Raw genomic sequence first — 11,577 nt, 5'->3', positions numbered from 1 at the left:
TGTGTGACCTCAGGTGAACCCTCTGCTTTCAAATCGAATAGCTTGAACTCTCCAAGACCCCAGCCGTGGTCTCCGTGTCCTCATTTGACCCCTTTGCATCCAAATTGATACTCATTGACCTCTCCATGACCCCACAATACCTCCAGCCCTGCTCTGTGTGACCTCAGGTGAACCCTCTGCATTCAAATAAAAACCTCATGAACTCTCTATGACCCCAGCCTTGGGCTCTGTGTCCTCATTTGACCCCTCTGAATGCAAATTGATTCCCATTGACCTCTCCATGACCCCTCATTGCCTGCTCCCCTGCTTTGGGTGACCTCAGGTGAACCCTCTGCTTTCAAATTGAATAGCTTGAACTCTCCATGACCCCAGCCGTGGTCTCTGTGTCCTCATTTGACCCCTCTGCATCTAAATTGATCTTCATTGACCTCTCCATGACCCCACAATACCTCAAGCCCTGCTCTGTGTGACCTCAGGTGAACCCTCTGCATTCAAATGAAAACCTCATGAACTCTCAATGACCCCAGCCTTGGGCTCTGTGTCCTCATTTGACCCCTCTGAATCCTAATTGATTCCCATTGACCTCTCCATGACCCCTCATTGCCTGCTCCCCTGCTTTGTGTGACCTCAGGTGAACCCTCTGCTTTCAAATTGAATAGCTTGAACTCTCCATGACCCCAGCCGTGGTCTCTGTATCCCCATTTGACCCATTTGCATCTAAATTGATACTCATTGACCTCCCCACGACCCCACCATACCTCAAGCCCTGCTCTGTGTGACCTCAGGTGAACCCTCTGCCTTCAAAAAAAACCCTCATGAACTCTCAATGACCCCAGCCTTGGGCTCTGTGTCCTCATTTGACCCCTCTGAATCGTAATTGATTCCCATTGACCTCTCCATGACCCCTCAGTGCCTTCTCCCCTGCTGTGTGTGACCTCAAGTGAACCCTTCGCTTTCAAATTGAATAGCTTGAACTCTCCATGACCCCAGCTGTGGTCTCTGTGTCCTCATTTGACCTCTCTGCATCTAAATTGATCTTCATTGACCTCTCCATGACCCCACAATACCTCCAGCCCCGCTCTGTGTGACCTCAGGTGAACCCTCTCCATTCAAATAAAAACCTCATGAACTCTCAATGACCCCAGCCTTGGGCTCTGTGTCCTCATTTGACTCCTCTGAATGCAAATTGATTCCCATTGACCCCTCCATGACCCCTCATTGCCTGCTCCCCTGCTTTGGGTGACCTCAGGTGAACCCTCTGCTTTCAAATTGAATAGCTTGAACTCTCCATGACCCCAGCCGTGGTCTCTGTGTCCTCATTTGACCCCTTTGCATCCAAATTGATTCCCATTGACCTCTCCATGACCCCTCATTGCCTGCTCCCTTGCTTTGTGTGACCTCAGGTGAACCCTCTGCTTTCAAATTGAATAGAGTGAACTCTCCATGACCCCAGCCGTGGTCTCTGTGTCCTCATTTGACCCCTCTGCATCTAAATTGATACTCATTGACCTCTCCATGACCCCACAATACCTCAAGACCTGCTCTGTGTGACCTCAGGTGAACCCTCTGCATTCAAATAAAAACCTCATTAACTCTCAATGACCCCAGCCTTGGGATCTGTGTCCTCATTTGACCCCTCTGAATCGTAATTGATTCCCATTGACCTCTCCATGACCCCTCAGTGCCTTCTCCCCTGCTGTGTGTGACCTCAAGTGAACCCTTCGCTTTCAAATTGAATAGCTTGAACTCTCCATGACCCCAGATGTGGTCTCTGTGTCCTCATTTGACCTCTCTGCATCTAAATTGATCTTCATTGACCTCTCCATGACCCCACAATACCTCCAGCCCCGCTCTGTGTGACCTCAGGTGAACCCTCTCCATTCAAATAAAAACCTCATGAACTCTCAATGACCCCAGCCTTGGGCTCTGTGTCCTCATTTGACCCCTCTGAATGCAAATTGATTCCCATTGACCCCTCCATGACCCCTCATTGCCTGCTCCCCTGCTTTGGGTGACCTCAGGTGAACCCTCTGCTTTCAAATTGAATAGCTTGAACTCTCCATGACCCCAGCCGTGGTCTCTGTGTCCTCATTTGACCCCTTTGCATCCAAATTGATTCCCATTGACCTCTCCATGACCCCTCATTGCCTTTTCCCTTGCTTTGTGTGACCTCAGGTGAACCCTCTGCTTTCAAATTGAATAGAGTGAACTCTCCATGACCCCAGCCGTGGTCTCTGTGTCCTCATTTGACCCCTCTGCATCTAAATTGATACTCATTGACCTCTCCATGACCCCACAATACCTCAAGACCTGCTCTGTGTGACCTCAGGTGAACCCTCTGCATTCAAATAAAAACCTCATTAACTCTCAATGACCCCAGCCTTGGGATCTGTGTCCTCATTTGACCCCTCTGAATCCAAATTGATTCCCATTGACCTCTCCATGACCCCTCATTGCCTGCTCCCCTGCTTTTTGTGACCTCAAGTGAACCCTCTGCTTTCAAATTGAATTGTTTGAACTCTCCATGACCCCAGCCGTGGTCTCTGTGTCCTCATTTGACCCCTTTGCATCCAAATTGATACTCATTGACCTCCCCACGAACCCACAATATCTCAAGCCCTGCTCTGTGTGACCTCAGGTGAACCCTCTGCATTCAAATAAAAACCTCATGAACTCTCAATGACCCCATCCTTGGGTTCTGTGTCCTCATTTGACCCCTCTGCATCCAAATTGATTCCCATTGACCTCTCCATGACCCCTCATTGCCTGCTCCTGCTTTGTGTGACCTCAGGTGAACCCTCTGCTTTCAAATTGAATAGATTGAACTCTCCATGACCCCAGCCGTGGTCTCTGTATCCTCATTTGACCCCTTTTCATCTAAACTGATACTCATTGACCTCCCCACGACCCCACCATAGCTCAAGCCCTCCTCTGTGTGACCTCAGGTGAACCCTCTGCCTTCAAATAAAAACCTCATGAACTCTCAATGACCCCAGCCTTGGGCTCTGTGTCCTCATTTGACCCCTCTGAATCGTAATTGATTCCCATTGACCTCTCCATGACCCCTCATTGCCTGCTCCCCTGCTTTGTGTGACCTCAGGTGAACCCTCTGCTTTCAAATTGAATAGCTTGAACTCGCCAGGACCCCAGCCGTGGTCTCTGTGTCCTCATTTGACCCCTTTGCATCTAAATTGATACTCATTGACCTCCCCACGACCCCACAATACCTCAAGCCCTGCTCTGTGTGACCTCAGGCGAACCCTCTGCATTCAAATAAAAACCTCATGAACTCTCAATGACCTCAGTCTTGGGCTCTGTGTCCTCATTTGACCCTTGTGCATCCAAATTGATTCCCATTGACCTCTCCATGACCCCTCAGTGCCTTCTCCCCTGCTGTGTGTGACCTCAAGTGAACCCTTCGCTTTCAAATTGAATAGCTTGAACTCTCCATGACCCCAGCTGTGGTCTCTGTGTCCTCATTTGACCTCTCTGCATCTAAATTGATCTTCATTGACCTCTCCATGACCCCACAATACCTCCAGCCCCGCTCTGTGTGACCTCAGGTGAACCCTCTCCATTCAAATAAAAACCTCATGAACTCTCAATGACCCCAGCCTTTGGCTCTGTGTCCTCATTTGACCCCTCTGAATGCAAATTGATTCCCATTGACCCCTCCATGACCCCTCATTGCCTGCTCCCCTGCTTTGGGTGACCTCAGGTGAACCCTCTGCTTTCAAATTGAATAGCTTGAACTCTCCATGACCCCAGCCGTGGTCTCTGTGTCCTCATTTGACCCCTCTGCATCTAAATTGATCTTCATTGACCTCTCCATGACCCCACAATACCTCAAGCCCTGCTCTGTGTGACCTCAGGTGAACCCTCTGCATTCAAATGAAAACCTCATGAACTCTCAATGACCCCAGCCTTGGGCTCTGTGTCCTCATTTGACTCCTCTGAATCCTAATTGATTCCCATTGACCTCTCCATGACCCGTCATTGCCTGCTCCCCTGCTTTGTGTGACCTCAGGTGAACCCTCTGCTTTCAAATTGAATAGATTGAACTTTCCATGACCCCAGCCGTGGTCTCTGTGTCCTCATTTGACCCCTTTGCATCCAAATTGATACTCATTGACCTCTCCATGACCCCACAATACCTCCAGCCCTGCTCTGTGTGACCTCAGGTGAACCCTCTGCATTCAAATAAAAACCTCATGAACTCTCAATGACCCCAGCCTTGGACTCTGTGTCCTCATTTGACCCCTCTGCATCCAAATAGATTCCCATTGACCTCTGCATGACCCCTCATTGCCTGCTCCCCTGCTTTGTGTGACCTCAAGTGAACCCTCTGCTTTCAAATTGAATAGTTTGAACCCTCCATGACCCCAGCCATGCTCTCTTTGTCCTCATTTGACCCCTCTGCATCCAAATTGATACTCATTGACCACCCCACGACCCCACAATATCTCAAGCCCTGCTCTGTGTGACCTCAGGTGAATCCTCTGCATTCAAATAAAAACCTCATGAACGCTCAGTGACCCCAGCCTTGGGCTCTGTGTCCTCATTTGACCCCTCTAAATCCTAATTGATTCGCATTGACCTCTCCATGACCCCTCATTGCCTGCTCCCCTGCTTTGTGTGACCTCAGGTGAACCGTCTGCTTTCAAATCGAATAGCTTGAACTCCCCAAGACCCCAGCCGTGGTCTCTGTGTCCTCATTTGACCCCTTTGCATCCAAATTGATACTCATTGACCTCTACATGACCCCAGAATACCTCAAGCCCTGCTCTGTGTGACCTCAGGTGAACCCTCTGCATTCAAATGAAAACCTCATGAACTCTCAATGACCCCAGCCTTGGGCTCTGTGTCCTCATTTGACCCCTCTGAATCCTAATTGATTCCCATTGACCTCTCCATGACCCCTCATTGCCTGCTCCCCTGCTTTGTGTGACCTCAGGTGAACCCTCTGCTTTCAAATTGAATAGATTGAACTCTCCATGACCCCAGCCGTGGTCTCTGTGTCCTCATTTGACCCCTTTGCATCCAAATTGATACTCATTGACCTCTCCTTGACCCCACAATACCTCCAGCCCTGCTCTGTGTGACCTCAGGTGAACCCTCTCCATTCAAATAAAAACCTCATGAACTCTCAATGACCCCAGCTTTGGGCTCTGTGTCCTCATTTGACCCCTCTGAATCCAAATAGATTCCCATTGACCTCTCCATGACCCCTCATTGCCTGCTCCCCTGCTTTGTGTGAACTCAGGTGAACCCTCTGCTTTCAAATTGAATAGCTTGAACTCTCCATGACCCCAGCCGTGGTCTCTGTGTCCTTATTTGACCCCTCTGCATCCAAATTGATACTCATTGACCTCTCCATGACCCCACAATACCTCCAGCCCTGCTCTGTGTGACCTCAGGTGAACCCTCTGCATTCAAATAAAAACCTCATGAACTCTCAATGACCCCAGCCTTGGGCTCTGTGTCCTCATTTGACCCCTCTGCATCTAAATAGATTCCCATTGATCTCTGCATGACCCCTCATTGCCTGCTCCCCTGCTTTGTGTGACCTCAAGTGAACCCTCTGCTTTCAAATTGAATAGTTTGAACTCTCCATGACCCCAGCCATGCTCTCTTTGTCCTCATTTGACCCCTCTGCATCCAAATTGATACTCATTGACCACCCCACGACCCCACAATATCTCAAGCCCTGCTCTGTGTGACCTCAGGTGAACCCTCTGCATTCAAATAAAAACCTCATGAACTCTTAATGACCCCAGCATTGGGCTCTGTGTGCTCATTTGACCCCTCTTCATCCAAATTGATTCCCATTGATCTCTCCATGGCCCCTCTGTGCCTTCTCCCCTGCTGTGTGTGACCTCAGGTGAACCCTCTGCCTTCAAATAAAACCTCATGAACTCTCCATGACCCTAGCTGTGGTCTCAGTGTCCTCATTTGACCCCTCTGCTTCCAAATTTATCCTCATTGACCTTCCCATGACTCCAGGCTACCTCCAGCTCTGATGTCTGTGCCCTCATGTGAACGCTGTGTCTTATATTAAACCTCTTTGACCTCTCAATGACCCCAGTGTTGTTCTCTGTGTCCTCAGTTTACCCCGCTGAGTCCAAATTGATCCCCATTAACCTCTCCATGACCCCAGATGACCTCCAGCCCTGCTATTTGTGACCTTATGTGAACACTGTGCTTTCAAACAGAAGCTCTTGAACTCTCCATGACCCCAGCCGTGATCCCTTGGGATCCTGTTGCTCCTATCCACACATCCAGGGGGAACATGCTTCTTGTGTGCTGATTAGAGTGTGGGTGTTAATAGTGCCTCTGTTGTGGGTTTGACTCCTCATGGTGGTCACTTGGGAGGGTGGCTTTTGCTCTTTTGCCTGACTGCTATGGGAAGAGGGGGCAAAAAAAGGGAAGGATATGAGCTGGCTACCTTGGAGGGAGTGGGGGAAAGTCCTTGCCCCACTATCTGGAGGGCACAGGCATCAATCCCCCTGCTGCAACAGAGGAGGCTGGAGAATGCAGGCATCCATCCTGCTGCTACTCACACGTAAAGTGAATGTTCAGCCACTGGAGCTAATTCCCCAGCTCTCAGCCAGCATCCGCTGTTGCACGGTGAACAAGGGCCAGAGCCGAGCAGCTTTCAAGCCCACTACGGCTTGCTTCTTGGGAGGCAAAGTGGGGAAAAGGGTCATTGGAGATGCTCAGCCCCATGGATGACAACAGCTTCTAAACAGAAAGAGCAAAGGGCCTGCACCCCACCCTGCCAACCTCCTGTCATGGCTCAGGGGCTGGACTAGGTTACCTGCTGAGGTGCCTTCCAGCCTTACATTTCTATGACTATGACTCCATAAGCATGCATTGCTGAACTGTGGTGTGATGACCCTGAACAAGGAGATCCCATCAGACCCGTGTATAATCTATACAGGAAGGGCAGATTAGGTCACGAGGGGGCGGGGGGTTTACATCTGAAACTAGAGACTAGATGTAGAACTCCATATTCTGAGAGCGAATAGTAGCATTATGTCAACAGGCAAAAGGAGGTGGTGCTCCTTCTGAGCAGACTGTCAGCTTACAGTAGTGTCAGTACACCGTGATCTATGCAAGTACAGACCGATATTCTTGATCTCTCCACCTGTTTAGGAGGGGGGAAAACACAAAGTTTGAATTAGTTAACTTTACTTTCAACCCTGGTACATTTACACAAACTCTGCAGTACAGATCACAAGAGAACATGCAAAGCAAGAAGCAATTAGAAAACTAGTTTCATACATTTAATGAAATGTTACAGTAACAGAAGGTCATTATTCAGTTTGAATGGGAAACCCATGCTAACAAAAGCATTACTCTTGTCATCTGATAAATGTCTTCTCAGATTACATCTTTGTTTCAGTAGAAGCCCTCTGTGTATCGCACTCAAGTTATGCGCTGTTGGTTGCAGCTTGGTTGGTACTTACTCTTGACCAAATTGTGGATTCCAGAAAGAGGCAGAGGAGTCTTGATTAAAAAGCAACTAGAAGAAGGCAATGTTGCTGAGGAGCATACTGGGAGAGGTTCCACAAGAGCTCTTGTAATTACTTGATGGAATGGTTAATTTAGTTTAATTTTGAATAACTTGGAAACAGACCCATCTCCAGGATAACCTCCTTCCTACATGCTCTGCTCTCTTTCACACACCTCAAAGCTATGGACGAAGGTTTGAATTCTTAGTCCAAAACAAAAATGATTCCTAAATATATTCAGATGTTTCCAGGTTCAGATAGGCCCAATTTACCCAGCTCTAGAAGCAAAGATTGTAAAAACATATTAATACAATTTTGACTAATGGGAAGGAGTCAGACAGGTGATTCTGGAGAAGCGCTGTGCTGCTCACATCCCATTCCTCATCACTCAGGGATTTAAAACAACAGAATGCTGCGAACACTGAAACAGAAAATGGTAGAATTAACGTTTGCCAAACAATGCTCCACACAGGTCAAGATGTACTTCGTACACATAAATCAGGCCCTATATATCCAGAGAGAACAATCGTCCGTGCACTGACATTGGATGTCTATTACAACAAGCCCATTCTCCTCCTTCAATTATTTTCACAATTCCACTCTGTTGGCTATGCAACATGTAAACTGGCTGCAGAGACAGAGAAGTAACCCTTGTCCGGATAATAAGGATCATTTCGCCTCAATTTTCATGTGGGCTGTATTGCTAAATTTACCAAAAGCTAGGCACCTAAATTAAGTATTTAGATTCTTAACTTAGTGGCCTGATTTTCAGAATTTCCAAGCACTCATAATTCTCACAATGACAGTCCACTGTCTTTCTATTTATACCATTTATATGACTAGGGTCCTACCAAGTTCATGGTCCATTTTTGTCAATTTCATGATCATAGGATTTTAAAAATTGTAAATTTCATGATTTCAACTATTTAAATCTGAAATTTCACAGTGTTACAATTGTAGGGGTTCTGACTCAAAAAGGAGTTGGGGGGCACTAGGTTACTGTAAGGAGGATTGTGGTACTGCTAACCTTACTTCTGCATTGCTACTGGTGGTGGTGCTGCCTTCAGAGCTGGGCAGCTGGAGAGCGGCAGCTGTTGGCCGGGAGCTCAGTTCTGAAGGCAGAGTCATCGCCATCAGCAGTGCAGAAGTAAGGATGGCATGGTATGGTATTGCCACCCTTACTTCTGCGTTCCTGCCTGCAGAGCTGGGCCCTCAGTCATCAGCTGCCACTCGCTGGCCACCCAGATATCTGGAAGGCAGTTCAAATCCTTAATTGATTTTATCAAAAGGCAAAGTGTGGGTTATTAATGCACCTGCATTACTTTTCTTGTTCATGTAATTAGACGCCAGTTTAGCGAGAGAGTTTTTCAACTTCCACTCTTTAAAAAAACAATAAAAACAACCAGTGCCCTATCAGTATATGGCATATGGCAATGTAAACAAGAGAAAATTTTGTAAAATGTGACATGCATGATACCCATTTGAGAAGACGGAAGGGGAAGAAAAATCAAGTTTATAGGATGAAGATGGCTTTAGCTGCAGATGTGTTTAAAATAAGAATTAATTCTACTTCACAAGGAAGTGTAGTGCATTGGCATGTTGGGCTCAAATCTGGGAGCTGTAATGAGCTCACAGGACAGAGTATGAAGACTCAGTTTGACCCTTTGTGTTTTGTTTCCAGAATTCTTGCTACCGACACCAGCAGCACCAGTGTTTCCATACCATTTCAAGCAAAATGATTTAAATCACGGATTTTAATTATGATTTAAATCAGCAAGCAGTAAGCCTTGATTGAAATAATGAATTTTAATCTTGTTTTCACTTGTACTTTTTTGTTATTTTGCTAAACTATAGTTGATACACAGTGGTTGGTAAAAATTAAAACAAATTGATCTGCAATTAAATAGAGCGTTTACACTAAATTTGGTACTACTTTTTGCTAACCAGAAGGATACACTAAAGCTATACTCATTCATTTAGCTTAACATACATTTATTCAGATTCTTAATTTTTAAATTTTTATGTTAGAAAATGATGAATGATGTGTTTCTTATTTGTTGGATGATTAATTTTTTTTTTACTGTGGATGGAAACTGGAATTCAAAATAGAAATGTGCAGAAACAGCTTTTAATTCTTTTATTACTTCAGTGTGCTGGGTACATAAGAAACAAAGTTATCCAAACACATTTTGCATTTAAAACTGATTTACTAAACTAAAAAAGGATGATCTACAGTTAATGAATTGAAATGATTTTTTCTAGTCACCATGTCCTTCAAGATTTTAGGACTAGTAGAATCTCATCCTCTCACACTGAGTTTTTATTCCTAGATAGGAAGAGGAAAACAAACTTTTCTGCTTTTTCAACTTCCCATTCATTTCTTAACTTTGAATGAACTAGTCATTGAACTGAACTAGTTGAATAAACTCACATGAAATATACATAATCCTTGCCCCTGCAGAAGAGGTTACTGCTGCCAAAAACTGGGTTAGCAGTTCAAAACACTCTGGTTGCAGATGTTTAGCCAGTGACTTGCATGATTTCATTGGTTTGACTTTCTTTGAAACTTCAGCAGCAAACATGTACTGCTTAATATTAATTTATTTTATGTAAATTATTTTACATATGCTGTCACAGGTTCAAATGCACTTTTAAATAGGTTTATTTTTAAAAAGAAAAATGCATTTAATTAAAATAAAAATCCAATTTAAATTAAAAAATCTGGTGGAATGTGCTGTCACCTGGGGGTGGGAGTTGTATCCCTGTGAAATCCCTGTAACTCTTTGTTAGTCCCTGGAAAAATCATGGAGCAGGTCTTCAAGGATCCATTTTGAAGCACTTGGAGGAGAGGAACCCCCTGGAGGAACCCCCAGGAACAGTCAACATGGATTCACCAAGGGCAAGTCATGCCTGACCAACCTGATTGCCTTCTGTGATGAGATAACTGGCTCTGTGGATATGGGGAAAGCGGTGGACATAATATATCTTGACTTTAGCAAAGCTTTTGATACAGTCTCCCACAGTATTCTTGCCAGCAAGTTAAAAAAGTAGGGATTGGATGAATGGACTATAAGGTGGATAGAAAGCTGGCTAGATCGTCGGGCTCAACGGGTAGCGATCAACGGCACGATGTCTAGTTGGTAGCCGGTATCAAGCGGAGTATCTCAAGGGTCGGTCCTGGGGCTGGTTTTGTTCAACATCTTCATTAATGATTTGGATGATGGGATGGATTGCACCCTCAGCAAGTTTGCGGATGACACTAAGCTGGGGGCAGAGGCAGATACACTGGAGGGTAGGGATAGGGTTCAAAGTGACCTAGACAAATTGGAGGACTGGGCCAAAAAAAAATCTGATGAGGTTCAACAAGAAAAGTGCAGAGTCCTGCACTTAGGATGAAAGAATCGCATGCACTGCTATAGGCTGGGGACCAACTGGCTAAGCGGCAGTTCTGCAGAAAAGGACTTGGGGATACAGTGGACGAGAAGCTGGATATGAGTCAACAGTGTGCCCTTGTTGCCAAGAAGGCTAATGGCATATTGGGCTGCATTAGTAGAAGCATTGCCAGCAGATCGAGGGAAGTGATTATTCCCCTCTATTTGGCACTGGTGAGACCACCTCTGGAGTATTGTGTCCAGTTTTGGGCCCCCGGCTATAGAAAGGATGTGGACAAATTGGAGAGAGTCCAGCAGAGGGCAACGAAAATGATTAGGGGGCTTGGGCATATGACTTACGAGGAGAGGCTGAGGGAAATGGGTTTATTTAATCTGCAGAAGAGGAGAGTGAGGGGGATTTGATAGCAGTCTTCAACTACCTGAAGGGGGATTCCAAAAAGGATGGAGCCAGGCTGTTCTCATTGGTGTCAGATGACAGAAGAAGAAGCATTGGTCTCAAGTTGCAGTGGCGGAGGTTTAGGTTGGATATTAGGAAAAACTATTTCACTAGGAGGGTGGTGAAGCATCGGGGGTTACCGCAGGAGGTTGCGGAATCTCCATCCTTAGAGGTTTTTAAGGCCAGGCTTGACAAAGCCCTGTCTGGGATGATTTAGTTGGGGTTGGTCCTGCTC

The sequence above is a fragment of the Chrysemys picta genome, chromosome 5 (genome assembly GCF_011386835.1).
Source record: "Chrysemys picta bellii isolate R12L10 chromosome 5, ASM1138683v2, whole genome shotgun sequence".
Lineage (NCBI taxonomy): Eukaryota > Metazoa > Chordata > Testudines > Emydidae > Chrysemys > Chrysemys picta.
Note: the sequence above shows the minus strand (reverse complement) of the source record.